Source organism: Bos indicus, chromosome 10, assembly GCF_029378745.1.
Source record: "Bos indicus isolate NIAB-ARS_2022 breed Sahiwal x Tharparkar chromosome 10, NIAB-ARS_B.indTharparkar_mat_pri_1.0, whole genome shotgun sequence".
NCBI classification, from domain to species: Eukaryota; Metazoa; Chordata; class Mammalia; order Artiodactyla; family Bovidae; genus Bos; species Bos indicus.
Genome location: NC_091769.1, coordinates 59,358,201 through 59,380,946, shown reverse-complemented (window position 1 = coordinate 59,380,946; position 22,746 = coordinate 59,358,201). Strand labels below are relative to the sequence as shown.

Below are 22,746 nucleotides of genomic sequence, written 5' to 3'. Positions count from 1 at the left end.
AGTGTGTATAACTTTTAGTATTAGAAGGGTGAAGGGGTTAAGGAGAGGTTGGGGAAATCGAGAAATTGATTATTTGTACTCAAATATCCTGTTACCAGCCTTGTGATTAGTCCCTTGGGATTTTTTGGATTGGTATACTTTCCTTATTCCAAATTTATAACAAAATCTTGTTCTTAATCTTTCAACAGCAAAGCACAAAAAAATTCCTAGATACTCACCATTGGTTAGTGCTATGGTATTCTTATTTTACAGATGAGTAAAGCAAATGTCTGAAAAGTTAAAATCTGGCCAAGGTGTCAAGCTGGAATTTGAATCAAGGCTGACTGATTTCAGAGCCTATAACTTTTCCCATGTTTCCTTGCTCAGGAGACAAGATGAGAGCAAGCAACAGGATAATTGACAGGAGGGTGGATGAAAAGTGCTCTTTATCCTATGGCCTATATTTAACCCTGGGCCATTAAGCATAATCTTCAAAGAAGCGCTCTTTACCTTCCCAATCTGATCATGCAAGAAGTGTTCTTGCTGCATACCCCTGGGATCCTTTTTTAATTCCCTGAATTGCTGTGGGTGGGCTGGACACATTTACACGTCATAAAATGAAATCAACCATGACAGGCCTTCATCTGTCCTGTCAGCAGCTTCCCAAGTGTCAGAGAGGTGGCTCAATCTGTACTTCAGTTTATGTTGTCACCAACTAGAGAAAAAAAAAATGTACTGGGAATACTCTGTGCCAAGCACCTCAAGACAAAACTCTGGTAATGTCTTTTTAATAACATAATTATCCCATTAGAGAAAGTATTTACAATGATAAGTTCAATTCAGTAATGGTGACTAGAATGTTATTTTTTAGAGTAATTTTGTGTTCACAGCAAAATTGAGTGGAAAGTTACAGAGAGTTCCCATATACCCCATGCTTCCACACATGATTGGCCTCTCCTGTTATGAACATCCCTCACCAGAGTCATACTTTTTTTTCCACTTTGGCTACATTGCAGAGCTTGCATGACGACCAGGGATGGAACCTGGGCCTGGAGTCCAAACCTGGAGTCCAAACCATTGAACCACCAGGGAATTCCCATCAGAGTCATGCATTTATTACAACTGATGAATTTACACTGACACATCCTTATCACCCAAAGAACAGAATTTTTTGACTTCAAAGATTTAGTTGTATCGTTTTAAATGACCCAACCACACAACTGATGAAATTGTTGTGAATATTAAGACTAAGAATTATCAAATTTCACCTTTAGTTAGAAATATGTATTTCTAGTATGATCTTCAGAAAGTTTCAGAAGATTTTTATTTTTTCAAATGGAAATAGCTTTATAATTTGTGTGTGTATATATATATATTTGTCAAGTGGCCTGTGGAATCTCAGTTCCCCAACCAGGGATTGAACCCAGGTCATAGTAGTGAAAGCCTGGAATTCTAACCACTAGGCAACCAGGTGACTTCCCTTCCCCCTGCTTTTAAATCCATAGGGGCAGGAAAGAATGGATTGGCAGGACACCTAGAAAATGAGGTCTGTGGGCAGACTGACTCTAACCCTGACTAACCCTGAGCCATTCTCATTCTCATTATCATAAAGTAATCAGAGTGAGAGGACGGACTGTCTTTTCTAAGACAAGTTGGAAAGACAGAAATTCAAAATTTTGCTAGGAACCAGCAGAAAATGTGTTAGAAATAATAACATGAAAAGTTAATACTTATTGATTAAATAGTATTTATACTATGCCAGACACTGTGTTTAGTCCTTTGCATGTGTTCTCTCATTTGATTCTCAGAAGCATTCTATAAGATATGTACTGTTATTATTTCTATCTTAAAAATGGGTAAATAAAGGCTAAGTACCACACAGAAGGTCACGCCAGACTGGTAGATTGCAGTACTGGATTTTAATCCCAAGTGTATTAGCAATCCCCAAATCATAAGCAACGTAACACAATAAATGTTTCTTGTTTGGGGCAAAGTGCAGTGTATATGGTCCTCATTAGATGGCTCTCTTAGGCAGCTCACCTCTAACCAGTGACTCATATACACAGGCCCCTTCCATCCTGTGACTTAAGCATGTTGTAGCTTCAAGATCTCTTCACCATAAATCAGCCTGGAGTGATGGAGAGAGAGCGTAGAAGATTGAATAGGATGTTTCAAGGTCAGACCTAGAGGTAGTGACATTTCTTCTGCCCACGTCCCATGGGCTAGAACCAAGTCTGATAGAAATCTAGGATGCAAGGGAACCTGGGAAATGTGGTTTAGCTCTGTGTTCTGGAAGGCAAGGAAACCTGGTGACCCCAAGAAATTGCCACAGCAGTTTTGTCTGACTCAGGATTCTTAGCCACTAGACTCCGCTGTAACTCTAATCTCTTCCTCTACTCTTTGACTGGAGGGAAACTATCAAGTCTCTCTGAGACTTAACATTGTGTGAAATAAATTCATTTGAGGGTTTAAAGAGCAACAAGAAATGGCATGGTGCAGCCATTATGAACCTGGAAACTAATGCTAAATCTGATGACCTGTTTATTAACTAGGTAATCTTGGGCACATTTCTGAATTTCTGCCTTTCCTTATCTGTAAATTGAAAATACAGTATTTTCCTTTGTATGTCTCTTTTTAAAATATAAATTTATTTGGAGGCTAATTATTTTACAATATTGTAGTGGTTTTGCCATACATTGACATGGATCTGCCACGGGGGTACATGTGTCCCCCATCCTGAACCCCCCTTCCAACTCCCTCCCCATCCCATCCCTCTGGGTCATCCCAGTGCACCAGCCCTGAGCACCTATCTCACGCATTGAAACTGGACCAGCGATCCGTTTCACATATGATAATATACATGTTTCAATGCATGTCTCTTAAATTGCTATGAAAGTCAAAGGGAATGCTTTGTGTAAAAATACTTTGTAAAACATAAAATGATGCACAAATGTTAGAGCTGTTGATATTATTATTACTTCCTAAGTGTCAATATGATTGATATAGATAATGATAATCACTCTATAATATTGGAGAAGAAATCACTGTGAGTTGGGCTGGTCAGGGAATGCTTTACAGGAGACCTGGGGTTTCACTCTGATCTGGAAGGATGAATAATATTTACATAGGTAAAGGCATTCAAGGCAGAGAGTATTGGCCTACCAAAGAAGTAGAAGGCAGAAGAAACAGAGTGTTTCTTTTTTCAGAAACACTGGAAAAATTGCTTGCTCTTGGAGGCTCTGAGATTGGGGTGGGCAAGAGCAAGTGAACTTCATACTGCTGCTACCTCTGTCTCACTTCAACCATCTCTTTTTTTTTTTTTTTTTAGGGGCGCGGGCCGGGCCGGGGCGGGCCAGCGGCGAGAGGCGCGGACGGCGGCGGCGGAGACAGGGACCCGGAGCCCTACACATGCTTCTTCAACCATCTCTTGAGATGTTTCTCCAAGGGCCACTGCCATCTCTGCATGTCTTATAAATGAGGCACTGACTGCACCTTGTCCCAGACTACCTTTTCAAGAATGTTTGATGGCAATAATGTGTCCTTCTGGAGTAAAGGGTAGGCATGTTGACTACCCATTATAAAAGGTTCTGAGGAGGTAGCTTCCATCTCCAACCAGGCATCACGACTGCTTTCAGACACTTTATGAAGCCCCAACTCATCCAAAAGAAGACCAAGAATTTCATCCAGCACCAGTCAGCCTGATATATCCAAATTAAGCGTAACTGGCAGAAACCCAGAGACATTGACCACAGGGTACAGAGAAGATTCAAGTGCCAGATCTTGATGCCCAAGATTGGTCATGGTAGCAACAAGAAAATGAAGCACACGCTGCTTAGTGGCTTCTAGAAGTTTCTGGTCTGTAACATCACAAAGCTGGAAGTGCTTCTGATGTGCAACAAATTTTACTGTGCTGAGATGACTCACATTTCCTTCAAGAACCTCAAAGCCATCATGGAAAGAGCAGCCCAGCTGGCGTGAGTCACCAATCCCAATGCCAGGAGGCACAGTGAAGAAATGAAGAGAGAGCTCATGTGTGAGTTTTATTTGGTTATGTAAAGCCATAACAATTCTGCAAAGGAAAACAAAGATTCTGATTCCCTAAGCTCAGAGTTCTTCATGTACAGATGCTAAGTGGCCCTATTTCCATCACCCTCTGAAAACTAGGTCTTGGGGAACCAACTTAAAGAGGCAGATGCTACTAGCTACTTTCTCTCTGATTCAGGAGTCTTATGACTTCTAGTAGCATCCATGAGACTGTGACAGGCTAACTTTTTAACTTGCAAGTAGGGTAAAACTCAGACCCTTTACAGTTCTTGACAGAGTCTATCTCTAGGAGTGATTTCATGGAACAATACTACATTCCAGGCAGGGTACTAAAGTGCTAGGGATGCAGAACCAAAAAGCACAGCTCTTACCCTGTAAGGAGCCTCCAAGTGTACAAATCAGGAGCTTACTGAGCTTGGTTCTGGTAATTTCAGAACAGTTAAATCACTAAGCTAGTGAACACACACAGGAAAAGATCAAACTCAGACTAATAAAATTCTAGCTGTGGTTACAACTATACCCCAACAACAGGGTAGAGACCATATGATATTTTAGTCCTCTGAGAGAAAGTGTATTCTCTATAGATAGCAGAAGCCGAAAAACATAGAGTTACCTGGAGCCTTAAAGATGGCTTTTAAAACAATACCCTTCAGTCCTCAGCTGCCAAGAAAGAAAGTTGGTTTTAGATGGATTTGCTCATTCTGTAACTCTTCCCTAAATAAATTGTCCTGAAGAGTGACAGTAGAGGCATCACTTTCTGGCCCAGAGATCAAAGAGTATCTCTTGTGCAGTCATCTGATGATGTTGGTAAGGGAATTTCTAACTCTGGGATTACATCTGGGATGGGAGAGAAGGCAGATACTATATTAAATGTAGGCACAACCAATGAACAGAATTATACTCTGAAGAGCAGAAAAGTTGCATATAGATGGAGAAGGATCTAGAACCCTAAGGCTCTGGTCTCTGAGACAGAACTGGTTTCACATACAGGACCCAGAAATCCTGGATTTATGATAGAGGCTCCATCAAATAAGTGGGATGAGCACTTTCAATAGGAAAGGAGTGAGGGAAACTGGCAGGCAGAGTCCTTAGTTTTCTGGGCATAACAGACAGTGCTAAAGTTGCTCAAATGATTTAATAAATAAACAGGGTGTTCTAGGCTCATCTGACACATCAGATACAAATAGGTATCTTGTGTTATTTGGCAAAAATGAGTACCTAGCATTGACACCGAATATATGACAGCACAAAACCAGGAGCTTTACACAGTGTGACAGGTGTGAGACTGGTCCTTGGCACTGGAAGCAAGAATCCACTCATTCAACAAAGTGTATTGGCACTGTTCTAGGTGCTAGGGACAAAGCAGGGGGAAAGACAGGAAAAAATCCAGCCCCTATTTTGTTTTAAATGAAGTTAAATCTGCTTCTGAGCTACTTAGGTTTAGGGAGATGAGAAATTCAGGACATGTCATGTTTACTTTTGGGGGAATATAATTTATTCAGTTCAGTTCAGTTGCTCAGTCGTGTCCGACTCTTTGCGACCCCATGAATCGTAGCACGCCAGGCCTCCCTGTCCATCACCAACTCCTGGAGTTCACTCAGACTCACGGCCATCGAGTCGGTGATGCCATCCAGCCATCTTATCCTCTGTCGTCCCCTTCTCCTCCGGTCCCCAATCCCTCCCAGCATCAGAGTCTTTTCCAGTGAGTCAACTCTTTGCATGAGGTGGCCAAAGTACTGGAGTTTCAGCTTTAGCATCATTCCTTCCAAAGAACACCCAGGGCTGATCTCCTTTAGAATGGACTGGTTGGATCTCCTTGCAGTCCAAGGGACACTCAAGAGTCTTCTCCAACACCACAGTTCAAAATCATCAATTCTTCGGTGCTCAGCTTTCTTCACAGTCCAACTCTCACATCCATACATGACCACTGGAAAAACCATAGCCTTGACTAGACAGACCTTTCTTGGCAAAGTAATGTCTCTGCTTTTCAATATGCTATCTAGGTTGGTCATAACTTTCCTTCCAAGTAGCAAGCATCTTTTAATTTCATGGCTGCAGTCGCCATCTGCAGTGATTTTGGAGCCCCCAAAAATAAAGTCCGACACTGTTTCCACTGTTTCCCCATCTATTTCCCATGAAGTGATGGGACCAGATGCCATGATCTTTGTTTTCTGAATGTTGAGCTTTAAGCCAACTTTTTCACTCTCCACTTTCAATTGCACTCATCTCACATGCTAGTAAAGTAATGCTCAAAATTCTCCAAGCCAGGCTTAAGCAATATGTGAACCGTGAACTTCCAGATGTTCAAGCTGGTTTTAGAAAAGGCAGAGGAACCAGAGATCAAATTGCCAACATACGCTGGATCCTCGAAAAAGCAAGAGAAAAACATCTGTTTCTGCTTTATTGACTATGCCAAAGCCTTTGACTGTGTGGATCACAATAAACTGTGGAAAATTCTGAAAGAGATAGGAATACCAGACCACCTGACCTGCCTCCTGAGAAACCTGTATACATGTCAGGAAGCAATAGTTAGAATTGGACATGGAACAACAGACTGGTTCCAAATAGGAAAAGGAGTATGTCAAGGCTGTATATTGTCACCTTGCTTATTTAACTTACATGTAGAGTACATCATGAGAAATGCTGGGCTGGAGGAAGCACAAGCTGGAATCAAGATAGCCGGGAGAAATATCAATAACTTCAGATATGCAGATGACACCACCCTTATGGCAGAAAGTGAAAAAGAACTAGAGAGCCTCTTGATGAAAGTGAAAGAGGAGAGTGAAAAAGTTGGCTTAAAGCTGAACATTCAGAAAACTAAGATCATGGCATCCGGTCCCATCAGTTAAAAATGGGGCAAAAAGATGGGGAAACAGTGGAAATATATGGCAAGTAGATGGGGAAACAGTGGAAACAGTGGCTGACTTTATTTTTCTGGGCTCCAAAATCACTGCGGATGGTGACTGCAGCCATGAAATTAAAAGACGCTTGCTCCTTGGAAGGAAAGTTATGACCAACCTAGAGAGCATATTAAAAAGCAGAGACAAGTTAAGGCTATGGTTTTTCCAGTAGTCATGTATGGATGTGAGAGTTGGACTATAAAAAAAAGCTGAGTGCAGAAGAATTGATGGTTTTGAATTGTGGTGTTGGAGAAGACTCTTGAGAGTCCCTTGGACGGCAAGGAGATCCAACCAGTCCATCCTAAAGGAGATCAGTCCTGGGTGTTCATTGGAAGGACTGATGAAGCTGAAACTCCAATACTTTGGCCCCCTGATGCGGAGAGCTGACTCATTTGAAAAGACCCTGATTCTGGGAAAGATTGAGAGCAGGAGGAGAAGGGGATGACAGAGGATGAGATGGTTGGATGGCATCACTGACACAATGGACATGAGTTTGGGTGGACTCCGGGAGTTTGTGATGGACAGGGAGGCCTGGCTTGCCGCGATTCATGGGGTTGCAAAGAGTCGGACACAACTGAGCAACTGAAATGAACTGAATTGATACCATCCCAGGGCTTCCCTGGTAGTTCAGACGGTAAAGAATCTGCCTGCAATAAGGAAGACCTGGGTTTGATCCCTGGGTTGGGAAGATCCCCTGGAGGAGGGTATGGCAACCCACTCTAGTATTCTTGCTTGGAGAACGCCCATGGACCGAGGAGCCTGACAGGCTGCAGTCCGTGGTGTTGCAAAGAGTAGGACACGACTGAGCAGCTAAGCATACATACATATACCATCCCAGGGTCCTACACACTGCATAATATTCTGAGATAAGCCCTCTGGTCTTCAGACCCATTAGCTATCACTGTTGGATGTTCATGATCTAAGTCCTTATGGTTCCTGCCCCAGGCCACCCCTAATACTTACAGGGGCTAGGACAAGAATGCTTCCCAGGTGGCACTAGTGGTAAAGAACCTGCCTGCCAATACAGGATACATAAGAGACACTGGTTCCATCCCTGGGTCACAAAGATCCCCTGGAGGAGGAAATGGCAACCTACTCCAATATTCTTGCCTAGAGAATCTCAAGGACAGAGAAGCTTGGCAGGCTACAGTCCATAGTGTTGCACAGAGTCAGACACAACTGAAGTGACTTAGCACACACACAGGACTAAAATACAAATGGAGGGACTTCCCTGGTGCTGTAGTGGATGTGAATCCACCTGCCAATGCAGGGGACACAGGCTTGATCCCTGGTCTGGGAAGATTCCACATGCCTTGGATCAGCTAAGCCTGTATGCTGCAAAATACTGCAGCCCAAAGGCCTTTGAGCCTGTGCTCTGCAACAAGAGAAACCACCAGCCACCATGAGAAGCCCGTGCGCCACAATGAAGAATAGCCCCCGCTCACCACAACTAAAAGCTTGTACAAAGCAACAAAGACCCAGCACAGCCAAAAATAAAAAAATAAATATAAATATTAAATATGGAATACAAATGGAGGAAGTTCATATATCCTACGTTAAATATCTTTAAATTATAAATCAAGCTGAGAATCTGTTCAAGAAAATAGGTTCTGTCATTCTATCTTTTTTTTTTTTTCTTTATAAAAAGGAATTTATAGTTACATATTAGGTAAATTATACACATATCTGTAGATTTTCAAAGCATATTTAATGTTTCAAAAGGCCATAAAAACTTTTGTTGTAATTCACAACTTGATAATTACTTCCAAAATTTTAATACAGGACAAGTCATACCTTTGTTTATGAAATTTTCTAATTTTAGATTCATAGTAATCAATAAGGCAAAGCAACCTAGAAAACAGGTGAGTTATTTTCAAAATGTGGTATTGGAACATTTACTATTGTCTCTACTCAATTTCATATTATAGTGATAAATATCTGCAAATTCATAAAAAAGGTAAGTGATTTTTGCCAGAAGTATCCCACTATGCCATATATTTTAATTTTAATGTACACATTTTTAAATAACCACAGACATTAAATCTCAACATATTAAATGTATATTCTCCTTGATCAAACAGGTCTACCTTTAACAATCACTCCTACAGAAACATTTGCCCAAGGCTATCACTTAAGATGAACAAAGTTGTTCAATTCATTAGGAGTGAAAACTCAGACACAATGTAAACATTCTGCAACAAGGGAAAAGTTAAATAATGGCACATCCATATTATAGAAAATGAGGAGGCATTAGAAGAGATAATGTAAATTTGTAGGAAAAAATTAATGTTGCATAACCAAATGTATAACTATTTTTTAAAGAAAGTAGGTGTATATGAGTCTATGTACTGAAAATTAACTATATGGCTTCTTGCTGCTGCTGCTAAGTCACTTCAGTCGTGTCCAACTCTGTGCAACCCCATAGACAGCAGCCCACCAGGCTCCCCCGTCCCTGGGATTCTCCAGGCAAGAACACTGGAGTGGGTTGCCATTTCCTTCTCCTCTGTCATTCTATCTTGACACAATTTTGTAACAAGCTGGCCACCATCAGGGGCCCTGGATCCTGCTACCCTATGGGAAGAGACCACATGCCCCTGACTGTTTTGAAATCTCTTCTAAATGTGAGGAGGTGTCTCCCAAATAGCTTTCTCTCCAGTGTTGGTCCACTTCTCCTAACCCTTGATGACTCCTGCCACCTGGAGCAATCCAGCTATATCACCTTCAAGATTAGACCAAAGGTTTTGTTCAGAGTATCAGAAAACTTTAAATTTTGATCCTGCAACATTAAAGCTGATAACTACTCCCTGAGGCAGAATTGGTTGCTTTCTTTGTACTGGGGAGGCAGAAATACCTATAGCAACCTGAACAATATATAAATTAACATCTCAGACAGTTGCCCAACTGAATACATATTATCTCATTCATTTCTTTTTAACAGTCTTATTAAGGAAATAAAACTGGAGCTCAGGAAGAGTAAACAACTTGCTGCATGCCATAGAAGAAGCAGAAGAACAAGAATTCAGACTCAGTCATCACCATCCACACTTGCAGTCCGTGAGGTCGCAAAGAGACACGACTGAGCGACTGAACTGAACTGAACTGACACTTTCAGCTACCACATCTAAGAGCTTTGAAGAAATTCAGAAACAGATTTTTGAAACTGCCTGCCAAACTGTACAATATTGTATAACTATTCCAGTCACTAAAACAGATCCTGAATGTGGTGTCCCAAGAACAAAAGAACAGAAAAAAACAAGGAAAGTCTTGGAATGCAGGAACCAAAAAAACCAGACCCTTATCGTCCTTCCCTCCCCCATGTTGTAACTAAAAGTGGATTTCAGGTCCTCCTGAGCAGTATAACCTGTCTCCTTTCCCGCCCCACAGGGAGAAGGTATTTGCCTTACTCTTCCCCACCCAGTATACCTGCCTCATCCAATCAGCAAATGACCCACAAGACCCCTGTCCGCTCCTCGTACCCAGGCTACAAAAATGGACTAAGGACCCGTGTTCAACGTTGGCTCTCCCTTGAACTGGCCTGCTGTTCTAACAGTGTCTCCCACTCTAATAAACTTTATTTCCCCTCATTCTGTCTCATGTCTGAAAATTCTTTTCCAACCCGCTCGTGGATCACGACACTGAAGTTTGTTTCTGACACTCCAGAGTACAGTAGTTCCCTCTCTTATTCACAGGGATACCATCCAAGGCCCACAGTGGGTGACAGAAACTGCAGATAGTACCAAACCTTATGTATGCTATTTTTGTTTTTTTCCTAACCAGTGGGTAGTGTATACTCCAAGGATATACTGGATAAAGGGATAGTTTGGATCCCAGGTGTATGGAACAGGTGGATGGAACAAGATAGCACAGTATTTCATCACACAACTCAGAATCGTGCCCATAAAAATTATGGATTATTTCTGTAATTTTCCATTTAATATATTCTGATCTTGGTTAACCACAGGTAAAGTAAACCATGGCTAAAGGAAGACTATTATATTATGAGACACAACGAGAGAGGACTTGGAGCCTATTAGAGGATGCATTTCTGTTTTGTGATCTAGTAGCATTTTATCAAAATGTGGATCTGTTGCAGAGAAGAGTCAATTCTGGCTGTGTTGGATCTGTTTCCTTGACTTTAATCTTTGCTTGTCATTGCTTTTGTAATTATAGTCATACTTAATGGCCTATCTCAGGGAACCCTGCCCCTGTACATGACTGTTAAAGTGGCTTTTTTTTAGCTCACAGGGAGATAACCCTGTAAAAGACATTAAAACATCCCCAAAGTTGGCCAGTCCAGGAGAGATTTGCAAGATAATAGGCCATTTTCTTTACTTCCTCAACTCCTCCCCCTCTCTGTTCTACAAAACAACCTGGCATCCAGACCCAACACAATGTTTATTTTGAGAATTAGTCTGCCATCTTCTTGGTCACTTAGCTTTACGAAAAAAATCATATTCCTTGCCTCAACACTCCCTCTCTGTTATATGGCCTGTTGTGCACGGAGAGCAGAGCAAGCTTAGACTCACGAACAGAAAACTCACTTTGCATTACTGTTTTAGTTTCCAAAAGCCATGAGAAGCTCAGCAAAAGAGCCAGATATTATAAAAAAATAAAATTAGAAAAATATCACTTCTAAATAAAATAGAATTGATTGTGAAATGCCATTTGGTTAGTTCTTAATGTTTGCTGTCCTCTTGTTTCCTGATACCTATTATCTGCTCAGGGCAGAATGTGTCCTCCTAAAGGGCAGGGCAGAGAGACTCCCAGGTTGTGTTTTTTGTTGTCCTTCAGTCACTCAGTCATGTCTGACTCTTTGTGACCCCATGGACTGTAGTACTCTAGGCTTCCCTGCCCTTCACTATCTCCTGGAGTTTGTTCATACTCATGTCCATTGAATCAGTGATGCCATACAACTATTTCATCCTCTGTTGCCAACTTCTTCTCTTGCCCTCTATCTTTCCCAGCATCAGGGTCTTTTCCAACGAGTTGGCTCTCCACATCAGGTGGCTGAAGTTTTGGAGCTTCAGCTTCAGCACCAGTCCTCCCAATGAATATTCAGGACTGATTTCCTTTAGAATTGACTGGTTTGATCTCCTTGCTGTCCTAGGGATTCTCAAGAGTTTTCTTCAGCACCACAGTTTGAAAGCATCCAGTCTTTGGCACTTAGCCTTCTTGATGGTTCAACTGTCACATCATACATGCCTACAGGAAAAACCATAGTTTTGACTAACAGACCTTTCTTTATCAGCCAAATGATGTCTCTGCTTTTTAACATGCTCTCTAGGTTTGTCACAGTTTTTCTTCCAGAGAGCAAGCGTCTTTTAATTTCCTGGCTGCAGTCACCTTCCACAGTGATTTTGGAGCCCAAGAAAATAAAGTCTGTCACCATTTCCATTGTTTCCCCATCTATTTGCCATGAGGTGATGGGACAGGATGCCATAGCTTTGTTTTATGATTGTTGAGTTTTAGGCCAGCTTTTCACTCTCCTCTTTCACCTTCATCAAGAGGCTCTTTAGTTCCTCTTTGCTTTCTGCCATTAGGGTGGTGTCATCCACGTATCTGAGATTATTGATATTTCTCCCAGCAATCTTGATTCCAGCTTGAACTTTATCCAGCCTGACATTTAGCATGATGTACTTTGTATATAAGTTAAATAAGGAGGGTGACAATATACAGCCTTGATGTACTCCTTCCCCAATCTGGAACCAGTCCATTGTTCCATGTCTGGTTCTAACTGTTGCTTCTTGACCTGCATACAGGTTTCTCAGGAGGTAAGGTGGTCTGGCATTCCCATCTCTTTAAGAATTTTCCACAGTTTGTTGTGATCCACACAGTTAAAGGCTTTAGCATAGTCAATGAAGTAGAAGTCTTTCTGCTTTTCTGGAATTGCCTTGCTTTTTTTATGTCTGATGGATGTTGGCAATTTGATCTCTGGTTCCTCTGCCTTTTCTAAATACAGCTTGGACATCTGGAAGTTCTTGGTTCATATACTGCTGAAGCCTAGATTGAAGGATTTTGAGTATTACTTTGCTAGCATGTGAAATGAGTGCAATTGTGAGTAGTTTGAACATTGTTAGGCATTGCCCTTCTTTGGGATTGAAATGAAAACTGACCCTTCCAGTCCTGTGACCACTGCTGAGTTTTTCAAATTTGCAGGTATTTTGTGTGCAGCACTTTCACAGCATCATCTTTTAGGATTTGAAATAGCTCAACTGGAATTCCATCGCCTCCACTAGCTTTGTCCATAGTAGTGATTCCTAAGGCCCACTTGACTTCACACTCCAGGATGTCTGGCTCTAGGCGACTGACCATACCACTGTGATTATCCAGGTCATTAAGACCTTTTTTAGTGTAGTTCTTCTGTAACCTTTTCTTAATTTCTTCTGCTTCTGCTTGGTCCTTACCATTTCAGTCCTTTATTGTGCCTATCTTTGCATAAAATGTTCCTTTGGTATCTCTAATTTTCTTGAAGACATCTCTAGTCTTTCCCATTCTATTGTTTTCCTCTATTTCTTTGCATTGTTCACTTAAGAAGACTTTCTTATCTCTCCTTGCTATTCTTTGGAACTCTTACTTCACCACCAACCTATCAGAAGAATGCAAGCCTGTCACTGCCTTGATCCTCTGCCTGTAGACCTCTCCCTATTCCCCAGGTAAGAGGGCACAGTTCTTGAGGCTTCAGCATACTGTGTTTCCTCTTTGCCTGGCAAAGAAATAAAGTCACTCTTTCTTTCATCATAAGTCTGTCTGTGTATTTCTGTTTGGCATTGGTGCACAGAAAGCCAAGGATCAATTTTATACTATTGTTCATTGTGAGTCTCAAGAATATACACATAGGATGAAAAATAAGGATTTACTACACTGTAAACTTTTAAATCACATAACTCAGAACTTTTCCCCCATTATTTTTATGGAAAAACTCAGACACTATTAAATTCAGGTCCTATTTGTCTCAAAGACACCCCTTTGTAAAGGTGTAGAGGAAGTAGGATGGGGTAGGGGAAAGTAATTAAGCAGGGGTGCCAGTGCCCATGTTTCCTGAAGCCCTGGGCTTAGCTTGATCTTGTGAGGAACTCTGAAGCATAAATTATACCCCAGGGTTTACCCAGCCTTGAGGCAGAAGAGGTGGGCACCAATCAATCAATGGCTACTGTTTTCCCTGGGCAACATTTCTGCAAATATAAACAAAGCAGCTTGTTTGGAAGCAAAGCAAACATAAGTTAGGAAACATACCCCAGAAGTGATCAAAAGTGATAAGAAGGTCTGTGAGTGATACACCAACATCAGCTATGCCACTGACCATCTTTTCTGCAGTTTGCTATTCTTTCAATGTAGGTTTGTCTCTTCTGATCAATAGACAAAACGTCCGTTAACAACCAGTAAGTGGTAGAGAAGGAAATTCTAAGTAGTTTGAATTGTCAGAGAAGTGAAGGGAATTTTTAAGAGATCCAACAGTTTACATGTTTTGTTTTATTTGGCCACACTGCATGGCTTGTGGGAACTTAGTTTCCCAGCCATGGGTTGAACCTGGCTGTGCAGTGAGAGTACAGAGTCCTAATCACAGGGCTGCCAGGGAATCCCCGAAGGAATTTTTTAAAAATTCCCTGCTCAAAATTCTAAGGAAGTCAGATTCGCAGAAATTCAGGCATATATCCTTATATAGTGTTAAAAAAAAAAAACCAATCCAAAAAACCCTTTAGGCAATTGATCACTAAGTATATGCCATATCACCAGCCCTGTAGGGAAGGCAAACCACTTATCTGACTCAGACAGTCCTTATCTTGAGATGCTTACATTATAGTTGGGTAGGTGAAGTTCACAAGCATGAAACAAGTATAAGCAACATCAACACTTTGTAATTACTGTTGGATTCCGAGAAAAGGGAAATAGACTTCCCTTGGCTACATTTTTTTCAGAGACTCATAGGAGGAGTGGTGAATAAGGTCAGATCAAGTCCATGCATGTGTGCACTGACTCAACCAATCTAAGTGACGTCCTTGTGCCAGATGGTAGGCCTGTGAGGGCTGGGGAGAGGGAATCATAAGATACCATGATAAGTACAGTAATAAAGTGTGTACTTTGGGAGATTATTTGGGTGCTATTTGTATTTTTGAGTGGAAAGGTCAATTACTCTATATCATTGAATTTAAGATGCCATGAATCGTAAGATTTACCATTATTTTATTTAGCATTAAGAAAAAAAAATCCTGTCAATCAAGCAATGTAAGACATACCCCTATTTCAGAGGTGTTATAATATGAAATGTCAGTCTCAGCATTTCCTAAGAAAAGAGGGAAAATTATAACAACAAGGCTTTAGGCTTTCTGTCTCTTATTTCTAATGAGAAATAGCTCAGTCATGTAATGGAGGCCAATAATAGTATTTTAAATAGTAGATAATATTGATCAGATGCTTAATATGGATCCAGCACTGAACTAACTGCTCTTTACTCATTATGTGTGTGTGTGCACTAAGTTGTTTCAGTGTCTGACTCTTTGTGACCCTAGGGACTGTGGCCCATCAGGCTTCTCTGCCCATGGGATTCTCCAGGCAAGGATACTGGAAAGGGTTGCCATGCCCTTCTCCAGGGGACCTTCCCAACCCAGGGATCGAACCCTCGACTCTTAACGTCTTCCGCATTGGCAGGCCAGTTCTTTACCACTAGTTCCACCTGAAAAGCCCCTTTTACCCATTACTTAAGTCTTGCTTGATCCAGTGAATAAAGGTATTCAGTTCAGTGCAGTGCAGTTCAGTCTCTCAGTCCTGTCTGACTCTTTGCGATCCCATGGACTGCACCACATCAGGCTTCCCTGTCCATCACCAACTCCCAGTGCCTACTCAAACTCATGTCCATCATGTTGGTGATGCCACCCAACCATCTCATCCTCTGTCATCCCCTTCTCCTCCCACCTTCAATCTTTTCCGGCATCAGGGTCTTTCAAATGAGTCAGTTCTTCGCATCAGGTAGCCAAAGTATTGGAGTTGCAGCTTCAACATCAGTCCTTCCAATGAATATTCAGGACTGAGTTTCTTTAGGATGGATTGGTTGGATCTCTTTGCTGTACAAGGGACTCTCAAGAGTCTTCTCCAACACTACAGTTCAAAAGCATCAATTCTTCGACACTCAGCTTTCTTTATAGTCCAACTCTCACATCCATACATGACTACTGTAAAAACCATAGCTTTGACTAGACAGACCTTTCTTGGCAAAGTAACATCTCTGCTTTTTAATAAGCTGTCTAGGTTGGTCATAACTTTTCCTCCAAGGAGCAAGCGTCTTTTAATTTCATGGCTATTGTCACCATCTGCAGTGATTTTGGAGCCCACAAAAATAAAGTCTGACACTGTTTCCACTGTTTCCCTATCTATTTCCCATGAAGTGATGGGACCAGATGCCATGATCTTCGTTTTCTGAATGTTGAGCTTTAAGCCAACTTTTTCACTCTCCTCATTCACTTTCATCAAGAGGCTTTTTAGTTCCTCTTCACTTTCTGCCATAAGGGTGGTGTCATTTGCATATCTGAGTTATTGATATTTCTCCTGGCTATCTTGATTCCAGCTTGTGTTTCTTCCAGCCCAGCATTTCTCATAATGTACTCTGCATGTAAGTTAAATAAGCAGGGTGACAATAAACAGCCTTGACGTCCTCCTTTCCTGATTTGGAACCAGTCTGTTGTTCCATGTGGAGTTCTAACTGTTGCTTCTTGACCTGCATACAGGTTTCTCAGAAGGCAGGTCAGGTGGTCTGGTATTCCTATCTCTTTCAGAATTTTCCACAGTTTGTTGTGATCTACACAAAGGCTTTGGCATAGTCAATAAAGCAGAAGTAGATGATTTTCTGGAACTCTCTTGCTTTTTTCTGTGATCCGCAATTTGATCTCTGGTTCCTCTGCCTTTTGTAGATCCAGCTGGAACATCTGGAAGTTCATGGTTCATGTACTGTTGAAGCCCGGCTTGAAGAATTTTGAACATTACTTTGCTAGCGTGTGAGATGAGTGCAATTGTGCGGTAGTTTGAGCACTCTTTGGCATTGCCTTTCTTTGGGATTGGAATGAAAACTGACTTTTTCCAGTCCTGTGGCCACTGCTGAGTTTTCCAAATTTGCTGGCATATTGAGGGCAGCACTTTGACAGCATCATCTTTCAGGATTTGAAATATCTCAACTTGAATTCCATCACCTCCACTAGCTTTGTTTGTAGTGATGCTTCCTAAGGCCCACTTGACTTCGCATTCCAGGGTATCTGGCTCTAGGTGAGTGATCACACCATCATGATTATCTGGGTTGTGAAGATCTTTTTTGTATGGTTCTTCTGTATATTCTTGCCACCTCTTCTTAATATCTTCTGCTTCTGTTAGGTCCATACCATTTCTTGAGTAAAGGTTTTAGTGTCTCCATTTTACTAATAGGTAAAGGGAGATTAAAAGATGATAAGCAATTTGCCTGAGGTCACACAGCTGCTAAGTATCTGAGCTGAGACTGGAATGCATATTTGTCTACCACCCAAGTTTAAGTTTTTAACCACTATGCCTGTAGGTGATTTGATAAGACCTGATTTCCTGCAAAGCAAAATAATTAAGAGATTTCTTTTCACTCAGCATTTATCAGAAACATCTTTTCTTGAGGATCTTTTGGAAAGCAAAACATGGTTATACAGACTAAGAGAAGACTGAGTGACCTTTCCCAAACCGTGACTATATTTCTGATGTCACTATTGCATAACTAGTCTTTATCCAGTCTTTGCGAATTATACTGCTGGATAATGAATTTTAAATTGCATGTCTAAGTAGACTAAGAACTCTGTAGTTAGTGGGTTATATTTAAGTAACCACAAAATAGATAAGGTGCACAATTAAAGAGTACACATCGTCCAAACCCCTAATTTGTGTTAGAATATTCAATTGCCATCCTCTATGTGCAGGCATGAATTTTGATCCAGGGCCTGCAATGAGGTCAGGCCCAGAAGTTTGCAAATTCAGAATTATTTATCGGAAAGTAGTATTACTTAACCCATATTTGAAAGAATGGTTTATGTTCATGGACAATTTGGGTTATCTGAATTTAGAAGAGGTTGGAGATTAGCCTGATTAACTTGAGGTAATGGGTAAAATTTTAGGAGACAAATGTCAGTTTGCTGGCGTCTTAATGGGTTTAGTCTGATCACCCTATAGACTGGACCAGCAGTTCTCAAACTTTTGCATCTTGGAATACTTACACTCTTGAAAATATTGAGAACCCCAAAGAGCTTTTGTTCATGTGTATTTTATCAATCTATATTTTCTATGTAAGAAATTAAAATGGAGAAAATTTAAAAATACTTATAGAGATCAAACAATCAACCCTAAAGGAAATCAACCTTGAATATTCATTGGAAGGGCTGATTCTGAAGCTGAAGCCCCGATACTTTGGCCACCTGATGCAAAGCGCTGACTCATTGGAAAAAAACCCTGATGCTGGGGAAGATTGAAGGGAGGAGGAGAAGGGGGTGACAGAGGATGAGACGGTTGGATGGCATTTCTGACTCAATGGACATGAGTTTGAGCAAACTCTAGGTGATAGTGAAGGGCAGGGAAGCCTGGCATGCTGCAGTCCATGGGATTGCAAAGAATCAGACATGACTTAGCAACTGAAACAACAATAAATAATTCTATTACATATTAATATTATTATTTTATGAAAATAACGATATTTTCCAAAACAAATAATTTCATGAGAAAAGTGGCATTATTTCACATATAAAAAATCTCTCTAATGTCTGACTTAATAGAATAGAGTTAAATTCATGTTTCTGCTTCTGAATTCCATCTTTTGTGATAACATATATCATGTGACCTCTGCAGAACTCCAATATTTACTCCTGAGAGAATGAAGGTTAAAAAAACACTAATAGCATCTTTGTATTACTATGAAAATAATTTTGACTTTATGAGTTTCCTGGAAAGGTATTGGAGACCTCCAAGTGTCCCCAGATCACACATTAAGAACCCCTCAACTGGAAAAAAGGGTTATTCATAGTTCAAAGCTACAAAATAAAGATCTAAAACAATATCAGATACTTTAAATGACCAATATTCTTTAAGAATTTTTGTCAAAAGCTTTTATTTTTTTATTGTGGTAAAATATATGTTATATAACACTTATCCATTTCTAAGTATATAGTTCAGTGGTATTAAATACATTTAATTATTGTGAACCATTACCACCATCCATATACAAAATGTTCTCATTTTTCCAAAGTGAAACTTTGTACTCATTAAACAAGAACTCTTCACATTTCTGTTCCCTCAGTCCCTGGCAACCAGGGTTCTACTTTCTGTCTAAATTTGACTATTTCTGAGTATCTCATTTAAGTGGAATCATACATTATTCATCTTTTTGTAACTGGCTTATTTCACTTAGCACAATGTTTTCAAGGTTGATCACATTAAAATATGTGTTGGAAATTCATTTCTTCTTAAAGTTGAATAATATTTCATTGTATGTATTATCACATTTTTTTTTTTTTTTTCCGCCGCCCGCCCGCTCGCTCCTATCACATTTTAAAAAATCCATTCATCTGTTGATCGACATTTGAGTTGCTTTCACCTTTCGGCTGTTGTGGATAATGCTACTATGAACGTTGATATACAAATATCTATTCATGCCTCTGCTTTCAATTCTTTTGGGTGTATATCCAGAAGTGAAATTGCTGGATCATATGGGTCTTTTTTTTATGCTTCCCAGATGGCTCAGTGGTAAAGAATTCACCTGCCAATGGAGGGGATGCAGGAGAAATGGGTTAAATCCCTGGGTTTGGGAGATACCCTGGAGAGGGAAATGGCAATCCACCCCAGTATTCTTGGCTGGGAAATCCCATGGACAGAAAAGCCTGAAAGGCTACAGTCAGGGGGTCTCAGAGAATTGGACACGACTGAGTTCGCATGCATGGTTGTTTTATATTTAATTTTTTGAAGAGCCACCATATAGTTGTCTCATGTCAATATTTTTAACAGTACATATTTCTTGCTAAAACTATTAAAAATTATTTGTAGTACAGAAACATTTTAAAAATTCTCATTGGATTTTGTTCAATAACTAACATTCAGTGGATTTTATATACAGTGTAAAAGTTATGAATTCTCTGGAAGCTGGCTTTCTCATAGTCCTAGCTTCCAAGGAACTTTCAAACTAAATTTGCATGTGCTCAATCACTCAGTCGTGTCTGAGTCTTAGTGACCACATGGACTGTAGCCCACCAGGCTCCTCTGTTCATGGGATTCACCAGGCAAGAATATTGGAGTGGGTTGCCATTTCCTCCTCCAGGGTGTCTTCCTGATCCAGGGGTTGAACCTGTGTCTCCTGCTGCTCCTGCATTGCAGGCAGATTCTTTACCACTGAGCCCCCAGATTTGAACACACCAATTAAATTCCATTAGTGAAACAATAAAGCTAAGAGAGAAGAAATACTATTTATTGGGCACTGAGTAAGTTCCAGGTACAGTTCTAGGTATTTGGGATACAAGCAGTGAACATGATGGAGTTCTTGCCCTCACCTCAAATGTGAACTATAGTTGATCACAAACATTCTGGAGCAGTGACCCTCAGACAACAAGTGATTGATGTACCATCAGGTGGTCTGGGAGCTGTCAGAAAAATCAATAGTAAACCATCATGATAGTGTGTATCCTTCACCAGTGGTGCAACACTAGGCAACCTTGAGATATGGTTCCTGTAACATGAATCCCTGCTACCTAGAATTCAGAGAGAGATAACCACGAAACGCTAAATATCTCAGCTTGCCAACACCCAGATCTCCAAGGGTCAGAGAAATTTTTAGAAGTTTTTCTAGAAAGAGCATAAGAACAGGAGAGGATAAAGAAAAGAGAAAATGTGTCAGAGGGGAGTGGGCAGTGGTTCTAGATGTGTTTATGCTCCCTCTACCTTGAAGCTCTACGCCTAGGGGTCCTGAGGTGAACCTAAGCTGTCACCTCCCCCTCCAAGATCTGGGAAGCTGGGGAACAGAGTAGGCTCAACTGACTGTGCATCTATCCTATCCTTCAAGGAATTACATGGCTAAGTATCAATGATGTTCACAGCAGAAATAATGTTTTTATCTGATAATTGTGGTAGGAGGAGGAGGTGTTAATAGCAGCCATGTATTTCTTCCTCCCCACTTCTTCTTATCTTACTAGCTCTCTTTCTCTCTCAGTTATCAGTTGCTAATGTGCAACTGCATATTTGAGCACGGTGACTTTTTTTGATGCACGTATTCTGCTATGTCAAAATATCCTAGTTCAGGTCATATTTTCCACAGAACTTGATTTACATTTGTTTGTTCCAAGTGCAAAGTCAATAGGATTATATGAATCCCAAGAAGATGAAAAAAACAGGCCAGTATGAAAACTACGACTTCTGATTTGGTATCCTTCTGAACATGTTGAGAAACCAATCCCAGCACTCAATAGAGTCTATACTGTGAGAAGTTACCATGGTAAAACAATGAATCTCTGCTTTAACTGTGACAGTTTATATACTCCAGTGAAGTCCTATCTTGAACCTGAACAGAAGGAATGCATCAAATCGATACAAAAACCGCCCACACTAAAAATACACATTAAAAAAAATATCCATAAAAGAAGCCCTGATTGCTTATTGTTTCTCTTGCGAGACACACTAATGTTACACAGAATAAGAAGGAGGTACCATTGATAGTAATAAATGATGTAGATCACACTGTAGGAAAAAACAAAAGAGGATTGAATTATATTAGAATTAAAGAATACCACAGAAAAAATTTCGAAATGCATTCTATAAGATCAATAAGATTCATGACTGATGATGTAGAATGTGAGCACTTCATGTTATTGTCAGAGTCTGTCCATTTCATTTTTTCCATGTCTCCCTTAATACAGAGGATGATGGTTCTAAGTTTCAGATATGGTCTGTTTTGGCTATTCAGGATCAAGCTATCACTGATGGCTATCTGCTGCCCATAATGTCCACTGCCATTAAATCAATGAAATCTTTGACTGCTACAGGTCTCCTTTAATAATATGTATATTTAACTCCTCTCTGTTGGAACCATATTGCTAATGCCATATTGTATATACTCAAAACCAAAACAATGCTGTATAAAATCTAAAAGCCAAAACTACTGAGTTCTAACATTTACATGTAAGGTCTGAGTGGATTTTCACCTTTCAATTTTTCAAAAGACGCCAAATATATATATATATATATATTATTTTTTTTTTTTTTTCTCTCTTCTGACCATTCCTATTACACAGGGCTACAGGATGAACATGGAAGGAAGTCTTGCCAAGTTAATCACTGCAAAGTGTAAAGAATGACTACTAAAAACAAATAAAAGTACTGGAGAAGCCATTCTCAAAGAAAACTGTAGAAAAGCAGTTCAAACAATTCAGTGTTAGACTTACTGTACCTTAACAAAACCTATGTGAGTTGGGTCATTGGTGGCAGTGAGCATTCATTCATTCATTCTTTCCACATTTATTGGACTTGTGCTATGGGCCAAGGACTGTGGTAGAGCACTGGATATAGGGTTAACAATTCTTTAACTCTCTTGGTTAAAATAGCTAGTGTGGTTTGTGTCTCCTGATTAGATCCTGACTGACCCTGTCCTTAGATCTATTTCTTGCCATTCCAAATTTATTTTTTAATTTTATAATGATACTGTTTTGGCTCTTGTGCCAGTTAATAAATATCATCTTTCACCTCCATGCTGTGCTGTGCTTAGTCGCTAAATTGTATCTGACTCTTTGCAACCCCGTGGACTGTAGCCCACCGGACCCCTTTGTCCATGGCATTTCCCAGGCAAGAATACTGG

General features: G+C 40.4%; 1 long non-coding RNA gene and 1 pseudogene across 1 annotated transcript in view; one reads left to right on the top strand and one right to left on the bottom strand.

The window, feature by feature from the left end:
• The window catches only part of LOC139185277 (uncharacterized), a 101,771-nt gene that overhangs the window by 13,350 nt on the left and 65,675 nt on the right, over positions 1 to 22,746 (bottom strand). The gene's annotated exons all lie outside the window — the stretch shown is intronic.
• Positions 3,622 to 4,035, top strand: LOC109564374 (large ribosomal subunit protein eL32-like; annotated as a pseudogene).